The sequence below is a fragment of the Contarinia nasturtii genome, unplaced genomic scaffold, assembly GCF_009176525.2.
Source record: "Contarinia nasturtii isolate CC-2019 unplaced genomic scaffold, AAFC_CNas_1.1 Cnas_scaffold_350, whole genome shotgun sequence".
Classification (NCBI taxonomy): Eukaryota; Metazoa; Arthropoda; class Insecta; order Diptera; family Cecidomyiidae; genus Contarinia; species Contarinia nasturtii.
Window position 1 is genome coordinate 1,122,536 of NW_022197705.1, and position 19,716 is coordinate 1,142,251.

Here is a 19,716-nt window from a genome sequence, read left to right on the forward strand (position 1 = left end):
GAACAAAATGTCTAATTATTGTTGGCCTCGTCACAGGCTTATTTCACTTTGATTTTGTAAGAAAAATAAAAACAAACCAAATGGCTATCGAAGCAAACAATACGAAAATGTTTAATAAAAAAAAGAAGAAATTTTCTTATGAAAATCGACAGCGAATCGCTAAACAAAGCGAAAAAATCAAGAAAAATTCAAAAGCTAAAAAAGACGGTATCTCTCACGTCGCCTTCGACAATCTTTTTTTCTCTCTCTCTTCTTCTCGTTTTTATTTGCCGTCTTTTTGGACGGTAGAAAAACCCAAACAGCAATTTGGAGTTCAGCAAACATCGATTTGAAAATTTACTGCCTGCAATCGATAAACCGCATCGCACCAAAATGGCATCGTGCAGAATCTTTCAACTTGTTTTCCTGCATTTTCTTTGTATGTATTGTTGTTGTTTTTGTTGCTTTTTTTTATTTTGAATATTTTTGTGTTGGGTTCATTTCATCAGTTGGTGCTTGTGAATGCGAGAAAGATTGCTATGCGATTTGCAAAAAAGATGCAAATGCCAAATGTAGTAGATGAACCGAACGTGCGTTCATTCTGTAGCACATTTTATTCGTGTAGTTCCTTTTCTTTCTCTCTCTCTCTCTCTCTCTCTCTCTCTCTCTCTCTCCACCTAGTAAGCATAGATTTTGCTGCATTCAATACACATAAAATATATCGAAGAAAAAGTGCAAAGATAAAGCATATATACAAAGTACATATCATCATGCTCTTTTTTTCCCTTCTATAAATTCATGATCATCTCTCTTTGCTTGCCGGTGAATTCAAGTGAAGCAGACGCGATAACGTCGCTGAGCATTTTTAACGTATTGACAAAAACAGGACAAAATATCTGAAATTCTTTCGATGAGCACTCTTTTTGCTACTCATTTTCCATTGGCAGGAATACATTGAGCACCTTCGCCTTCGTTTGAATTCTGTTGCTGCGATTTGTGCGTTCACTTGAAACAACAACAAAACCAACAACATTGACAGTATGTTGGAAAACAAAAGAAATGCTCAAGAAACCATAGTCAACGCGTTTCAAGAATTGCCTAACTGACAAAAAAAAAGATACTACAAAATGGACCCGATACTTCTTAATAAAATAAATGTTCAACATTTCAGCTGGAAAAAAGGAAGCATCTTCAGTAGAATACGATGATAGACTGGCGACAGGGTAACAAAGAGCCGTTTAAAAATGGCAACAAAACATACATAATTATATAAATTATATCGAACATACTTCATCACACAAGCTTAAAATGCCATATCGTTGCGAACGTATGTTTCGGTTTTTTTTTATCCATAGCACTACATCAACAACGAAAGATCTCCTTTAACTCGACTTGTCGCTATAATGTTTGAATCAATAAATTTACGGCTTCTGCATCATTAAATACCTATATATTTTTCGGTCGCGATTTTTTTTTCGACTTCTTCTCTCGTTCGTTTTGCGTTACAAAAACACATCGCACGTTTTGACGTTTCTTTTTTCGTGCACCTTCTTTGGAGTTCTAATGTGTTTGTGTGATATTGAAATTACACTTTACACCGTAAACAAACCAGTGCATATTTCTACAGCAAGAGATCGTTGTTGAGTTTGTTTTTTTTTTGTGTTTTTCACAATGGTTTGAATTGACTTGAGTCGAAGTTGTTAGTAAAATTGGTGCCACCTTACACATTTTGCAAAGTACACGCAATTTTAATCATTTGGACTATTTACTTTGATTCCATTTAGAATGTGATTCCAACTGCTGTAGTGTTTTCTTTTTGTCGACACCAAACTTCAGTGTGACCATCCATGAAATCATAACAGTTCGAAACAAACTGACTATATTTCATGATTTCAACTAGCCGTACATGATTATAGAATTTTGGTCGCGCATTTGCCGCGATTGTGTTGAAGGAAGAGAGAGAGAGAGAAAAAATGGAATTTATTGTAAATATATCTTTTATTATCGCACTTGAGCATGCATAAAGGTAATACACGTTGCATTCCATGTTGAATGTCCAATACAGTTTGAAAAAAAACCTAAAATAACAAAAATCGAATCGTCATCGACAAAAAAGCATAAAACAATCGATCTGTACATAAACTAGCAGAACAGAAAATGGCATCTACATGACAACAAGAAGAAACTGCAACAATCAAATTGCGCGCGCGCACATACACATTGAGAAAGATCGAGCCATAAAATTGCATCTGTAGCACGAAATCGAAGACATAAATAGCACATAATATCGAATGAAAACGGAACGAAAATACATACAAACCTGGTCAAATATTCAAACAAAGCACCGGCTATAGCCAATGCACAGCAATTCAGCAGAATTAATCAATTACCAGTGCATAAGGTCACGATTTAGTTGCTGCCACTCTTTCTATATGTATATGTTTTCTTTTTTTTTTCTTTTGTAGTTTGTTTTTGTTTTCATTTTTCTTCTTTCATTATTCCAAAGCATGTGAGGTTTATGGTGTCTTTTGTCTTTACTCGTGTTGCCGGCTATATGCGCCTATAACTTGCCATGTATTTACAGTATTGTACGAAAAATGTGCAATAACAAGTCGAATCTGAATGAACAAAAAAAAAGACTCAAACAAAGAAGGGAATTGTATAGTTCTTTTTCTCTTCAATCTTACGCATTGTGGAAAAATGGTCGATATATCAGATCGAAATTAAATATTGAAAATACAAGACCAACAGTAAATAGGAAATATTTCTAACTTCTTCAACTTAAAATGAAAGCAACGAAGAACTATCTACAATTTTATCATCATTTTTCTAACCTGTTTCTCATTTGTTACGTAGGAATCGTTTTCTGCTGCTGTCACGATCTTGCTACACATAATTTGATTTATTAGATTCTTTGAAGCTAGTTGTCTGAACGGATCCGTCGTGTATCAGTTATACTCGAAGGCATTTACATTAAATCGAGCGATCAACAGGCGTATTACAAAATCGTCAACAGAGAGAAACGTCGTAGAAAACAGAAACATCATGATATTTCAATATACATATATACGATTCACATCGCGCAACTGTTGTTCGTTAAGCATTTGTAATCGTCACATTTATGTAAAATAAATTAACAGTTAATTGAAACATAAACATTTGCTCATGTCTGGCCTTCTCTCGCACTTCACTTGTCTAAGAAATTCCTTATTTTAAAATAAAATAAAAAAACCGAAGGTAAAATTCTTTTAAAAATACATTTTAAACACTTACGCATCCAAGTATACATATATGCTGCACTTGAAATGATTTTCTTGCGAAGTAATGAAATGAGCAGGTGCTGGAATACGCTCAATCTGGTATCTTTGCGAATCTTAAAAATTATAAGAAGTTCACACATCACGCATTAATTGTCGAATTTTCGCCGCATTGATATTTCTCCGATTATGATCAAATGAACAATGTACACGTTTATTTAATTTAAAAACTTCATGAAAAGTATTGTGATACTGTAGATGTGGATTGTGGATATATTGATCTCAATCTATTCAAATATCACCTCCTATTTTTTCCAATTTTCTCTGAATTTATTGCTTATTGCGAAAAAGAAAAAAGGAACTAAAATAACTTTCTATTTTGACTTTGTATTGCATAAAAGTTGACATGAAATTTGCAACGGCCATCGATCTTATTTCGTCTTTTGTGGCAAAGTCTGCATTCTTGATGAACAATTGTTACGTCCAGCTGAGTGAACGACAATTGCAACACGAAACTCGAAAAATGAGCAATTCACAATAAATTCTCAGCAGTGAGTTTATTTCCTAGCTCTCACAGTTGACACGGCATTTGAATAAAGAATTTCTTGGACGAAATTCAAATTAAAAAGAAAAGAAAACACTGGCACCCCAAAACAAAGGGAAGAGACTGTGACCAAGTTCACTTTGGGACAAAAAAGAGAAAATTGTAACAAGATACATGTATGTGATACATGGAGTTAATCAGAGCGTAAACACAAATTTCCAAGTGCAACTAAAAGTAATAACATCACATAAAATTGAGTTCTTGCCTCTTTTGCATACATTGAAAAGTATGCTGATACGTGTAATTAAGTTCATATAAATATTGTAAAATGTAATCAATTGAAAAATCTAATCGTAAAAATACAACTAACTACGCATTGTAAAATCAAATTAAAATATTTTATCAAAATTTATTAAAATATCGTTGGCAGCACAAAATGTGATGTCAATTCATTTATACTCCAAATTAGTTCGGAGCAATTCATTCGGAATGAAAACAATCAAAGAGGCGAAAAAACCAATACAATGCAACGTTTTTTCGGAGTATCGATTAACCAAAATGAAGATAGAACAAAAAATTGTATTTATGTAAATGGATTATGGAATAGATCATGCATAAATTACAGCAGAAATTGCATGCATTTTTAAAATTAGAATGGTTGGCCAATTCAGCTCGTGTGTGAATATTAAATACGCAAAAAATAAGCGATTTCCATTTTAAAAAGCGATTCAAATGTTTTGCTTTTCTATCAATTTCAGTAATTAAATTAGTCAGGGCAAATCATTCAATTAAATGATGTAAATAAATTTTCGATAATAAATTGGTTGGCAATGGGCTGTACAGAGTTGAAATGATCATTTTTTTTAGAATAAATTATGCGAACAGAGAATAAAACATCCGTAAACGAACAACGAATTGCGAAAAAGCATTAATAAATTTCACATAATTCTAAATCACACACACATACACACACAAATAAGTACCTAAAAATTCCCGCATTTTCCAGCGCTATTCAAATAATGTATGAATGTATATTGGAAATGACGTTTTAAATAAAACCTAAAATACAATCGAATCCCATTTATTTTGCGCTGATTAATCGTGTCAAGTAGTGCACGATGCTAAATTATGGTCGAAATTATTTCAAAACAGATTTTTTCCCTCATTCTCGTTATTTGTCAAAAGCAGCCAAAAATGTTCTCTATTGTTGGGGAGAGAACGCAATAGAGAGATAGAGAGAGTTTTAAACTATTTCCCCAAAAATTTATTAAACCGCTGGTGTTTTTTGCGCTTTATGTGTCGTAGATTGTCAGTCGTTTCAGTTGTAAATTGCCCATTTGCCATTCGTTGTTGTCGAGTGATAAACATGCAGCAGCCCAAAACGAATTTTCAACGTGTAAATAAAGTGTTGTGCATTTGACAGTTTCGCTAAAACTCCCTCTCTCGCTCTCTTTCTCTCAGATAATATAATTATCAAATAAACGAAATGTATTTATTTGGATATTTGTAACATGTCCAACCGAAAAATTATATGCACGCAAAACATAATTAGATGCATGTGTGCTATTGGCACGTCTGTCGCTAAAAAAGGTTGTCAAAAATTCCGCGTGCATAGGCAACTGCATTCACACTACAATATCCGCATGTGTGAAATGATGCTCATAGTTGTCAGTGGCATTTGGATGTGTAGTATCAATTCAGGCAATGATTAGCTGCTGTTCGTTCACACCACTTCCATAACGCCACAGATTTATTAGGATTTTTCGCAGATATTTATTTCGCTATGGTGCACGAGTCTACATAATACACACACACACGTACACAATCAGTGTGTCCTCAATGTTTTTGGCTATTTTCGAAAAATAGCAGCCCAAAAATAAAATGCATGCTATTGCATACGCCATTCCAGTAAATTTTCTGCGAAATGAATGACGTGAATTCGCTTAGATTCACACATCCATTGTAAGTTTCACATAAATGGTTGTTTATGAGTAAAATATTTGCGAACAGCATCAGCAGCAGTAGCAGCAGACATTCAATGATCACCGGACGGACATTAGGATCGTTAAAGAGGCAGAAACATCAAGCGCATTACCAATTTAAATTAGTTTAGTTTTTTTTTGCTATTTTTGTGCATGTTCATCGTATTCAAAATACATTCAATTAGAACAACGATGGGGATTCCGGGCAGTGGCACTCACTAGTCACACTGCGAACCTCGTATGTCGAAATCATAAATTAATCTCAACGAATTTGTTTATTAGCAATAATTTATGTCAGAGCTGTACACTATTTAGTGGCAGCGTAGCATGTGGTTAAATTCTTTGTTTTTTTTCACTCTCTACTTCTCTCGCACGAGTTGTGTTCCAGTTTTTTTCCTTTCAGGATGTGTATTTCTGATGCACTCACTATGATTTTGGCAAAACACTATGACATGAATACCAGTTGCCAACGCCGCAAAAACCGAGGAAAAAACTTCAATTTACACTGATATGGCCTATTTTATGCTAATACGCCGATATATATTTTATTAAACTAATTGAATATTTCACCCATTTGGGTTCACCGAATGTCCCCTATTTTATTGACATCATCATACATACCTACAGAGCTAGACGACGAGCAAAAATAGTCAGTAATTATAATTATAATTATAAATGCACCCACAATATATGAGAATACGATAGTCGTTGTGGTATCGATGAGACAATTTATGTATGCGACGAAATATTTTTTAAACTACGGAAAAATGGCAATTGATTCGTCTGAAAAAAATGCCTCCGTCCATTTTGTCGCTCCCACATACATATACACATTCATGTTTTTCTCATAGAATTTGTTTCAGTGTAACACAATGCTTTGGACACTTTAAAGTAATTTAATTAGTTCAATTTATTAATTATATTACGACTCACATATGTGGTCAGTTCTAAATTTGTTTCTTCTTCAAAGTAAATTTTTTTCTACAAAATATTTATTTGTCTCGACGCTTTTATCTTCATGAGGTGTGAAATTAAGGAATTTCGATTGGCATACATTTTAATTGTCTGGTGGCTCTGTTCAAAATACCATTTGTATAAAATAAACTCACTTATTAATAATAAGGTATTATAATATCAAGATGATTTTCTTAGATTTGTCGAATTGGATACTACAGTAGCATTACTACTTCAAAATTGCAGGATTTCATTCTCCCAATTAATTCGTCAACACTCAATCAAACGTACTGTATTGTTTGTTATATCTTCTGAGAAAATATTGTACAATCCAAAAGTTAAAACTCCGAGTCCATCCGTTTCCGACGTTTACCCTATTATTCACGATATTTACCATCTTTTGAACATTTTGACAATTTTTGTTGGGCAAGTGTTTTGAAAAATAAATGTTACTTTCAGTTTTCATATACCACAAATTCCTTAATATCAATATTCGTTATTTATAATTTGTAAAATTGTCATGTTCAAGTATAATTTCTTTTTTTTTTATTTTTATTTTCTAATTGAAATTTTGAATTTCACTTTATTCTCTTATTCACCATTGTTGGCTGTACATTTACATAATTTTGCATTTCGACATATATTCGTATGAAAACTATTAAGAAGTTTGCATCAGCAAAGAAAAGAAAATAACATGAGATACACAGTCAACAGGTGGCCATTTGTTAAAAATAATGAAGACTTCTGGTATTTATAGAGTGGAAATAGACAGCCAATCTCTAATTAAATGCAAAAGAAACATTTATCTAAAAAAATTGAAATAAACATTGCAAAAAAATTGATAGTAAGATGGCTATAATGATCACATTTAACACATCACATGAATAGAAATCGTCCAGCGCAAATGTGCTGCAAAGTAATCATTCAAACCAAAAGTTATCATCATCCAGTGCATACAAATGCATATCTATACATCTGAGCTAATTACACACAAACATGCACAAGACATGAACAAGTGGAAATTTATGGCGTGCTTTTTTTTACAAAGAATTAATAGTTGGGTGCATGTGAGAGTGCATTCCGAGCAATATTATGTTGATGTTGTTGTTTTTGCGTGTCAGCATTATGTCGACATTTCATCACACATATACAAAACAAATATTGGCGAATAAGAGGAAACGAATCAAATTCTCGAGGAGTGAGAGTAAACACGAAATGAAAGGCCCGATATATGTATAATAAAGCTGCCCAGTTACCATTGTGTAAACAATTACGTATCGGTTCAGAATAGAAAAACACAATTCCTCACTTTGCAACCCATAAATTATATCACACGAAAAAAATACGACTTTTTTCCACTCACGAGAAGCGAAGAAAAAAAAACAAATCTTCAGCGCAATAATCCTACAATACATTCATGCGGTTATTTATACACATATTTTAATGTAGCATTTTATATTCGATTTGTGTGGATGGATGAAAATAACTCAGCACATTGCACAAAATTTCATAGAAGTGAAGAGAATAGGATTCATCACGATTCGTTTGTTATCGTTGATGCTGATGCCGTTGATGATGTTAAAAATGTGTGAAAAAGAGAAAAAAAATAATACGTATATAGCTTGAAAATGAAATGATTTTCACCATACTTAATATTCGCGGTTGACTGGCTGATGTAAAATTAAACGTCAAAAGGCTAAGCCCAGCAATGGCATCAAATTCCAACGAAGGCAAATAACAAAAAAAAAATGATAATTGATAGAGCAGAGACAGAAATAAGATATGACCACACAATTGACAAAGAAGCAAAAAAAACGCACGAAGAAGTCGATTTAATATGAAATAAACAGGGTCCCAACAACAACTGTCTTCTGTAGATCAATGCCTGTGCGCTCTTGCGAGCGATCACTGCAAATCTTTATAAATGAGAGGCTCTGTTGACGCTGTCGTATCTTGACTGAACGATATAAATTGAGTACATTTTCCATCAAGCTGACAGCTATAAATCATTCAATCTTCAAAACAAATATACAAAATGTGCGCGACGTGGAATGTTGTATATTTTTATACACTCAACGGATCACAATCAACAACAACGTTCGGGCGAGAGAATATTTTGTGGATTTTATGCGTGCGCGCGCCCAAGCACGATCACTTAAATCTGCGTGATGGCTATTTTTTCATTCTTTTCTCAATCTCTCTCTCTCTTTTTCTCTCTGAGGCCGCAAGAGAGATAATGCATCATCACTTGTACATGCACAAATACTTCCATCTCTTGCATAGACGGCTATAAATCGATGCTCACATATCACATAACCACTTTAAATGCAATAAAAATGGCAAAAATATAGTGAACATTATTTTTATTGTGCGCGAAATGTATTTTTGATGTTTCCTGGCATGATGTCTTGCACCACATCACGAAACCCAAAAAACGGACGAGAGAATGAACGAGAAAAAAAAACATCGCACACATATACGAGTGAGCATATTATATAGATATATCCACACGCACTCTCTCGTTTACGAATTGCTAGCGTCTTATTCCAAGTCAATTTTATTGACGAACTCTCATAAAATAACCTTTTTTTTCGAATTTTGCTTGTAGCACTGTTTGATTATTGGCTCATTCTCAAATGGACCAGGCCATTACTTTGGTATTTCGCGCTTCTGATGTGTCACCATAAATTATGCTTGTTATGGATGACCAAATTTCTGATCGATGGCTCGCTTGAGGGAATTTTCAAAATTAAACGTCTTTTTCAAACCGTCATTAAACCACTCGGACGGATTGAATTTTAGCTGGAAAATTATGATGTTAAACTCCAATTCATGATGATCACATGTATTTTTAGGATTTTTGACGCAAAATTATGGGTTTTCAACAGTTTGTAATACCGTATATTTGCTCCTTTTTTTCGCTCTGCACACTGCATCTGATTTTCAGTGTGTGAAAACCGCCGTAAAAATGTTACATCTATTTGACGAGATTCTTGAATTTCTAAAACATAATTTTTTTCTTCGTTTCAACAAAAGTATTTCACAGTTGGCGAACATTAACAGCATGTGCACTGATCAAGATGAAACAAGTTTATTCACATATTAGTCTCCGTCTATCACTAAGACTTTATTTACATGTTTGTTTTGTTTGCTTTTTTTGCATGATTACTTTTGGTTCTGAATACAAATTCAGTAAATTAATAGTGAAGTGCATGAAATTTGACTTTACAATTTGGAACATCAACTGTTTGCACACTTACAAGTAATAAATAATGCTGCATTTAACGATGAAATGTTGACGAAACTCCCATCATCCAACAGCTGATGTTCATCTTTTATTGACCACTCGTGTCGATTTTTTACTTTTATATCTACTAAAATGTTAATCCACAATTATTTGTTAGACAAAAAGTTTTGTTATTGGGGTATTTTAAACCCTAATTACACTCTTTTCGGTTGAAATCAGCGTAATTAATTTAATGGTTGGGCTGTCATCAGTCGAAGCAATAACCAATACAAATTTTCTTAATCACATTTCAAGCACTTTGGTTATTAATAATAATCATGGAAAAACTTATAAAACATATTTCTACTGCGTTTCTTGGTTGCTTCCAGGTTTTCTTGATTTTAATTGATTTCATTTTTTTCACAGTTTTTTTCGCTGATAATTATTGGGAGGTGACCCCAAAAGGTAAGTTTATAAGAGTAGATAATCATTTTTTTTAGAACGAAGGTTGTTGCTTTTTTTAATAATAGAGGCAAAAATCGATAAAACCAGAATGTTACAAGATAGTACATACTTTTTCGTAGATGATAAAATTCAGCGGAATGAAACAAATATTTGTAACATATTTTCCGGGTCAAATGATGTAAATGCCGATGAATGTAAATTCTTGTCATAAATATGCAAATTAGCCTATTTCTAAACTTTCTGTTCATTTTCTGCTTTCAATAAAGTTTGAACGACATTCAAATGTGATATAGATTAGTTGAGCTAATCACATTATTCATTCGTTTTGTCAGCGACAAATGTTTTTTTCCGCTTCGTTCATAAATGTTCGAGAGACGAAATAAAACTCAATGGAATGCATGCAAACAAATGTCAAATTACCATGCAAATAACAATGGCAGTAATTGCAGGACGATTCATGGACTTTTGAAAAATGCACATGTTTCGCGGCTCGGTACATATTGTGTCATGATAATTGTGAATTATTTATTGCTCCAGCATTCTCGTGACTAGATCGGTCGGCATACTCAATTTCAAACATTTCGGTCATTCGTCTCTCTTTCGATGCGACGTAGGCGCTGCACAGATATTCAATCGCTCAAACCACATTCAACACAAAGTGTGAATAGCGACTAGTGGCGATGTTACGGTAGTCTAAAAGGTTCTATTTTAGTTCTATTCATTCGTAAAGAAAAAAAATTTGCTCAACCAAGAGGTAGTTTGTCTCTTTTTCAAATTCTTTTTCCGGCGTTAGTCAGTATATTTCCAAAATACCAAAGAGTGCAAATGAATCGGCACACACACACACGCGCGTACATGACCATAAATGTCACAGCATTCGAATGCTTTTTTGCATCTACATAAATCTACGTGTACACTCTTCTTTGTGCAACACACACAAACAAGTTGAAATGAGATTGTTCCAAACGATCCAAATGCGGGCCCATTCTTTTTATAGCAGATAGATTTCGTGCGCGCCACAACATCAGTGACATGCAAGTGATGAAAGTCAATGCGAGAGACAAAATGGGAAAGGCCTCCAATCAAAAATGCCATCAACTCATGAATATGAGAAATAACCCACACATGCAGTCGCACCGACAAAAACGATGTTCGCATCGACGATGACGACGACAACGACAAAATATTCACCGCCATTCAAACGATGTGATTGATGAACAGACCGAATGTGTCGCTCTGCTCTTTTCGTTAATTGTTGCCAATATGCAAATCAAATCTGCAAAGATGCACAAAAGAGCACCAAGTCAACGATCCGAAAACTGTTGACTGAACGAGCTCAGATATTTATGTCTGATGTGCATTCTTTCGTCTCTCTACCTTTTTTAGTATTGCAGTCGTTGTGATTCGGTTGGCGAGTTCATTTTTTTTGACGCTTCATTTGATTGCTGAGTGAATTGTGTAGGTTGTAAAGTGTCATCATTCAATTTGCGATGTGATGCCTTAAACTTTGCTGCGCCACAACAAAATAAAAGAAAGCGAATATGCGATTTTTACTTTGCACACATATAGTTATGTGTTGCGCTCACAGAGCCATCGATTGAATTGCGTTCTGCTCGTTCTGATGAATATTTATATGGTTGAATTAATGTTGAATGCAACTTGCACACAATAATTTATACAGTCGTTGAGAAATCCTTTGATACGCAACACCAATCGAATGGCATTGCTGTCTGTTGTGTGTGAATTCTTGTTCTTTTTTTTTCATTCGCTTCATTTCAGAGTGCAATCACAAAAAAAAAACATGTTAATAAAACTGGTCGTACGTTCAAACGCTGTGATACAGTTCAACTTGAAATGTGTCGCATAGTTAAATACTATAGTGAAAATTCAGTGTGTGGCATTGCAGGACACAGCACCCGGACACAACAGTTCATGATTTCAACACCAAAAATAAGACGTTTCAGGTCCGAATTGACCATTGGTTGTTTCCTTTATGCTTTCGATTGCTTCTGTTCCACTTATATTGATCGCCTCTGTTTGTCTTCATTTCGATGAAATAACAAGCCAACCGCAAATAAAGTACACTTTGAACGGAATGAAGAGAGGATAAGAAGATGGAGTGCAAAAATGCAATAACAATTTAATATAATATTGTCGTGAATCGTCAGTTGTCGGGTTCTTCGAATATATTAGGTTTGAAGTGAATTTCATACATAAATTGCACGCATAACACAGTGTAAGCGACAAGCATGAAAAAAAAGAGAATTCAAAGAGTGAATGGTGCCAACTGCCATTGCATGTCCAATTTCGCTGAAAAAAAATGTAAGAGAACATGCAGAGAAAGAGAGTGAGACGAGCAACGAATAAATAAACAGGCACACACTACAAGCGGCTATAAAACCGATTGAAAAACATCGACAGCAAAAATGCAAACAAATACTCTGTGAACATTCATAGCGACAGGGAACACGGACAAACTGACATAGGAACTAAACAAAGCGACACACACTGGAAGAACGCGCATAACAAAGAGCCGTAAAAGAAACAGAAATAAAGAAATAGAACGGCAGAGAGTGAGCGAGCGACGAGAGAATATTTATGTGAAACTGAATTGCCAAATACGCATTTGCACAACACCACACAAGAGTCGATTAAACACATGATATGTTTGGTTAGAGTGATTTGTGTGATGGCCGTTGTCGTTGTTACTCTTTCCGTGTTTCCTTTTCCCTTTTTCCCGGGCGCTCGTAAATTCTCTATCATGTTATTGCTTTAGTGCCTGTGCTATAGTTTTGGTAGATATCGCGCACTTCAATTTTTGTAACTGGCATCGCTCATGTGTTCATTTGCACAGCTGTATGTTGTTGTGTTTCTGGTGACGATGATGGCAGTCATGGTGGCAGTTTGATTCTAAAGTTGATCGCCATAATGTTATGCAGTTTAATAATGTGCTCCAGTTATTTTCATTCTCAACGCCACCGCCGACAACAACAGTCAACGTCGACGTTTTGTATCGGTATTTTATATTGAAACCAAGAACCGTAATGCTAAATGAAGCCTTTCGATATGTGACACTGTGTGATGGGTTGTGCTTCATTTTACGCTGGTGGACACCAATCAAAGATAAAGCTTGTTCGCATTGTCAAGGCCCTTGTAATTTTGGTGAAATTTTTGTGGTATGCGCGATAAACAAGAAGGATGCTGCTTTTTCGAATCGATGCCACCATAAAAATAACAACAAAAAAAGCTACGACACTCAATGCTGCTATTTTTATTGTCATTCTGTTATTTGTGGCATTTAATCCTATTTGTATGGTATTAGCTAGCAAACTGACATATTTCACATGCAATGTTTATAAATCGAACAAAACGATATCAGATACCCATTGAAAACCAGAATTATTTCGATTTGTGTCAATTTACGCCTTCACTTTATTCTTTCATGAGATAAAACTATCAAAAGTATTCGATTTAGAATTTAAATCGGTTTCAACGAAAAGTTTCCTTGACTTGAACTTTGGAGTCCTAAACTCTTCCAGTTCTATTAAAATATTTTTTCCCAAATAAGTAAAACGAAAAGAACGCCAGATAAAATTAATTATTCATAAAATGGACTGCACTTTCGGACTTAGTCCAGCAGTCAAGATTTATATGAGTTTTATACAGTGTATTTACACATATTTTCATTTTTTATTTCGTTTTTTTAACTGCTTTCAAAATGTGCACAAACTGACGTGCATTTTAATTGTCACAAATTAAAAGACCATTATATTAGTGTGGAATCACCGAAATCCTTCTTTGTATGCAGATGTGCCTGACGGTAAACGCAAAAAAACTGCACAAGCTGTCAAATGCCAACGAAGAACAAGTGGAAAAAAGATCGGAGTAAAAGCGCGCACGTATGTGTGTGGTATCAGAATTCATCAACATTCATTACACAATAATATGAACATCACTTGTGCATTAAGTGCGCGAATGTAGAAAAAAAACCTACAAATGTACCAGTTGCAGTTTAATTTTCTTTTTATCAGCTTTCTGCGTTATTTTTCCAATTGACTCGTTTTTTTTTCGTCGCGTTCATAAACATATCATACCATTGTCTGGGTGTATTGAATACTTTTTCCGTTTGATTTGTGCGATTCACTCAATGGGCAATTCTGTGTTTGCCAAGTGTATTATTTTATTGAAGTGTACGTTGCCAGTGCGCTTCAATCCATAGTCATATTTTTGACTGGCTTGGTGACGATTCTTTCAATTTAAATCTCAATGATAACACAATTTCGGCCGTCGATGGTACTGTGCATACATAGTAAATCTATTTTTTTCTAGTTCTCGAAACCAGCTTGTTTTGTTCATACACGATACACGCGACTGTTTTGTTATTTCTTTTATTCTAGTAGCTTGTTGAATACTTGCTCTTTTTGTTGCTTGTATAACGATGCAATCGGCGTTGTTTTTGATTCACTTTTCCATGAATGATGCACAGTATACACTCTCCATGAATGTCCTACAAGTAAACAGTTGTCGAGATGCATTGAGTACAACCGAAAATCGTCCAGAAAAAACATCGACCGGGTGAAAAAAGTGTTTGTGTACACGACGGACAATTGTTTTGATACATACCGTGGTCGGCATGAACGCATGATCCACGTTCATAAGTACTCGACTTTTTATGCGTCTCAATTCAAATGTTTTCTAAAATTGAGAGAGCGGGAAAAACACAGATAGGCCGTGCATCGATAGCACAACAATAAACCGTGGTGTCAAGCACCAAACATGCATGACAGAATATCATCTCTCATGGAGAGTGGTTGTGTTGCACTTCAATGTCAGAATCTACCCAATTTTTGGCCACTTTTCGTGGCAAGATGCAAGCTTTATAGTGGCAATAATCAAATGGTGCAAGCGATGTGCAATTTTTTTCAATCTTGTTTTTTTAGCAATGCATTTTTGGCATTAAGCGGCACGATATTTGTGATGTTCGGAGTGAAGTGACAAAATGTTTAAATAAACGGCAGTCATCAGCAAGATTTAAAGTCAATTCCCATCGATGCACTACAACAGCAAAATCCACTATATCCAAATGGACGCAATCTATCTTGCAACAAAAAATAAACGATTACGTAAGGTATGCAAGTGAAACCAAATTTAAAAAGCATTCTGACGGTTTTATACGTGAGGTGCAACAATACGCTGTATGACTTTATATGAAGCTGAGAGTTTTTTTTTTGGTGCTGTCGTTGTGGTGCTTTGGCATCACCTATCATTCAAAACTCATTCCATTTTGCCGGGCGCAATTTGATTTGCGTTGTATTTGAAGTGCTTTGAACGGTTTCAGACGACTTTTTTTTTCCTGCCGACGTTTTTACAACTGTATCTCTTTTCATGCATCTACGATGTATGTTTTCGACTGAATTTAGCGGAAACGTCAATGCAGCGATGTATTTAGTGCTTGCACTACTGTTCAATGTAGCTATCCACTTGACAAAAAAAGCAGAACGTCGTTGAACACCTAGAAAAAAGTGGATTTCGCGACAAAAACGATTGCAGGAAAATGTATGCAGATATGGCGAGTATGTCAACTTCATCCACCACAAGCAATCATAGCTCAAAATAAATGGCGTTGTTCTTTCGAATGAAGCAAAGCGACATCACGTGTAAGCTTGAGCAGTTTCAGCAAGGGTTTATCTTTTTTGTTGGCCGATTTTTACACGCTAAATATGTTCATTTCACCAATTCCTGTCATTATACTATGCCATGTATGGTAGGACACATAGTGTCCTTTGTTGCAGTTTGACATGGATATTTAGTGGCAGCAGGATACGAGCTAAGCATACGCGTGATTGTCTAACATGATCATTGTCACTTTATCATTTGTTCTCACATTCTACATCACTTTTTCCGTGGCAATAAAAACTCGCTTGTTCATTCGCTTCTTCTAAGTCGATTCCAATGACGTTCGCTTTTCTCATACACACAAATGCATACATGCACCCAGATTCATCGCTGTAAAATCGCGGTGCCCGTAAATCCATTCGCACAGCGATTTTCATTTGTGAAGTGAGAGGGAAAAAGAGACAGAGAAAAAACAAAACTTACATTTATGATATGAATGTTCATTGCTCACAATAGAATAGAGGTGGTAGCATTCAGAAGCACTAAAACATTGTGTTTGTGCTATAATTCTGAAATGCTTATAAATTAGAAGATGCTTTGTGCGCTCAATTTCCGAGTTGAGAGTTTCTCTTTCTATCATTCACGATGTGTTTACGTTTAGTAAAACGTAGCTAGAAGAACTCTTGCATCGCTCACCAAAGCAAATAGTGATAGTACCATAGTGGTACACACGTAGATAGTGAATAGTTTTAAAGCAATGCAAACGACGATATAAATCATGAAAAAATAAATAAATAAAAATGAATTATAGTTTTTACTCTTGTTTCACATATTTTCCCCTTTGCAAAGCGTCATTCTGCGCTATTTTATGTGAGACTGTTGTTTTTTTCTCTCTTCATTTTGCGTAACTACTGACAATGCATCGCGTATTGTTTGGATTTTCAATCGATGCGGACTTTCCGGAATGTGTGAGTGCAGCTATCGGTGGAATTTGCACGCCGAAAACTTCTATTGTACATCATATTTTTACAGATTGGACAGATTTATAGCAAGTTGTAGTTGAAAAAAGAAGTTCGAATTAACACAAACTACATCACTACTCTACATTGCGTTATCGCTCTTTACATAGCAGATAGACTTGTTGTGGTATTATTATATAAGATCTAAAATCAAATTTTGCAGAACGAAAAACACAAAATAACTCAAGCGATCATGTAATTTACGTAGAAAAATGGAGGCGGAGTTTTATTAATTTGTAAGCCACAATCAAACAATGTTATCTCTTAGATTGACTAGCAAGATAAACCAAACGTATGTCTTGTTTACTAGACTTCACACCTTTTGGTTGCACTTAAAGCAGAGCATACTTTTCAGATGCCTCAAATAAATAACGAATTGTAAGAACAGTGGGTAATTACTTCAATTTTTCGCTTCAGTTTCATCGTTTAGATCTGCTGAGCCACATATATGCCTTTTTTTAAAATGAAAAAAATGCAAATTCTCAAACGGAATAAAAATGTAGAGACAGTCAGTAAACTAAACAGTTTACGCCTTTTATATGGTGTCATCAAAGTTTTACGATAGGTGCAAATTTGCAACTTGAATTGAAATCATCAAAATATTGATCACATTGTTGTGTTGGTATAAATCGAAGCCATACACCAGAATTTAAATCAATAATGAAAAATTCCAATGGTATTAACACGGCTGCATGCAACATGATTCACGGATTCTGTATAAGCATTGCTTAGCACAATAATTCCATCGTGGCTATTGCACTTGATTGCGTTCGATTTTCTTTTTTCGGTTTTCAATGCAATCCTATTCATAAGTTGAGAGTAATCTTCGGAGTAATACTGTTTTATTACTGGTCAAAGTGACAGCAATTACCACGAAACTTAATGAAATTCGCTTTTTATTTGCATTTTCGTGAAAACTGCCGCCTTTGTCGTCATTTTTTATTACAATGTGTATTACTGGTTTATGGTCTGATCATATGCAAGCTGAGAAATATTTTAAACGACAGACCAAGCTAAATGGAATCGTCAAATCTTGTGAAGGCATATGAATGCGGGACGTCCTGAGGGCAACAGATACAGGCATCATATCGACACAAGCATTTGATATCCATACACATCGATTACGAATAATATTGTGAATAACGCGCGATGGATACGCGCATGCAAATGAATGAGTTACATCAATAAATTTTCACCGCACCGGCATTTTTTCCTCCTCGTGCGCCCAGAAAGTTTTATTGCTTTTTGATATTCGCAACTAAGTGTTCACCTTATATAGTGTGCGTGTGTTTGGCATTTGGTTTAAGTTTTATATCAGGTATGTAGCATATAAGAGCATAGGCGGTTTTCATATCATGAGTGAGTGAAAAAAACACGCGCACCGTTCAAGTTGACAAAATAAAAACAAGACAAATAAAATTTATGCTCTGGAATGAATTACGTTCGATGACCTCCTTGCGATCGTTTTCAAGTACTAAGCGCTCAAACTTGAAAATGCTCAAAACGAAACGACAATCAAAGCATCTCGGCTTGATTTTATGGCCATTTATTGTTGTTATCATACGTTATCATTATTATTTTACGATAATAATTAATTTTTCTTTTGCATTTTTGCCGCTTTTTCATGTTTTTTTTTTTTGCTGGATAGCAAAGAATGTGGCCGTTCCAGCAATACATTGCATCAAATATTTTCCTAGGCATATTTGCATTTAATTCATCGCATTCGATTTGTTAAATCAACATGGTATAAAGCCTCACATTTCTATTTTGAACGCGAACGTGTCATGTGTTTGTTTCATTATATGATAAGTAAGTGGCATTCTGAATCCGGCTGTCGTTGAAACAAGGCCAGAAAGAGAGTGAGACATGAAGACACTTTTAATGCCAAACACCGGATAATTACTTCAGAGTAGGAGAGAAGAAAAAAAAAGCAAAAGGCGGCCAGCTAGCGCAGATAAATCAAGTCCGTCTGATCGAATGCCGAATCGAAGGTTCTTAACTGGATTCAATTCCCGATAGCACATCAAATCGAATGAGGTTTATAAATATGTCACATTTATTGCATTTCTCATAATGTTACTAAGTTTATTAGTTTTGCATTTTTTTTAATACGAGTCAGTTTTTATGGTAATTCTCTTCTTTTGGTCGGTTTTCCACGCTTGATTCATTTATTTATCTTTTTCATTGTAATGAAGCGCTTAAACCGAACTGCAAAATTGACTTCGACACACACACACACAAATGATTGCCTTAAAAGAAATTTGAACAGAAATGAATGGGGCGAAAGGCATATGCATCAGCGAAATTTATGTTATTATAAACAAAACAAAACGAAATTAAACGAGAAAAAAAACGCATCGAATTTTCAATGAAATGAGTAAGCACTAAATTGAACACGATGAAAAAAAATTGCTTGCGCCCGATTGACGGACACAAAGCCGTAAAATGACAAAATCGAATAAAGACTTATTCAAATTGTTCGGCATTTAGCGATTGTCGTTCATTTCGAATAATCGTATTTTATTCTTCAGCGCCAATATTATAGACATTTGGAACTCATTCGTCGCTTTTAATTTCGTCTAAATGCGTTTTTTTCCATCGATTCAAACCATAAATTCTTATTTAAAGCACTAATAAAGTTCATAAATTGATCGTACGCACACAAGCCGACCAA

At 34.8% G+C, this 19,716-nt stretch overlaps 1 protein-coding gene across 2 annotated transcripts in view; it reads left to right on the forward strand.

Annotated features, from left to right (window-relative positions):
- Nucleotides 1-19,716, forward strand: part of LOC116338001 (protein tiptop) — a 156,870-nt gene that overhangs the window by 15,012 nt on the left and 122,142 nt on the right. For both annotated transcript variants that reach the window (XM_031763013.1, XM_031763016.1), the window contains exon 2: nt 10,369-10,407. The gene's annotated coding sequence lies outside the window, so the exon portion shown is untranslated. The remainder of the gene's footprint in view (nt 1-10,368; nt 10,408-19,716) is intronic.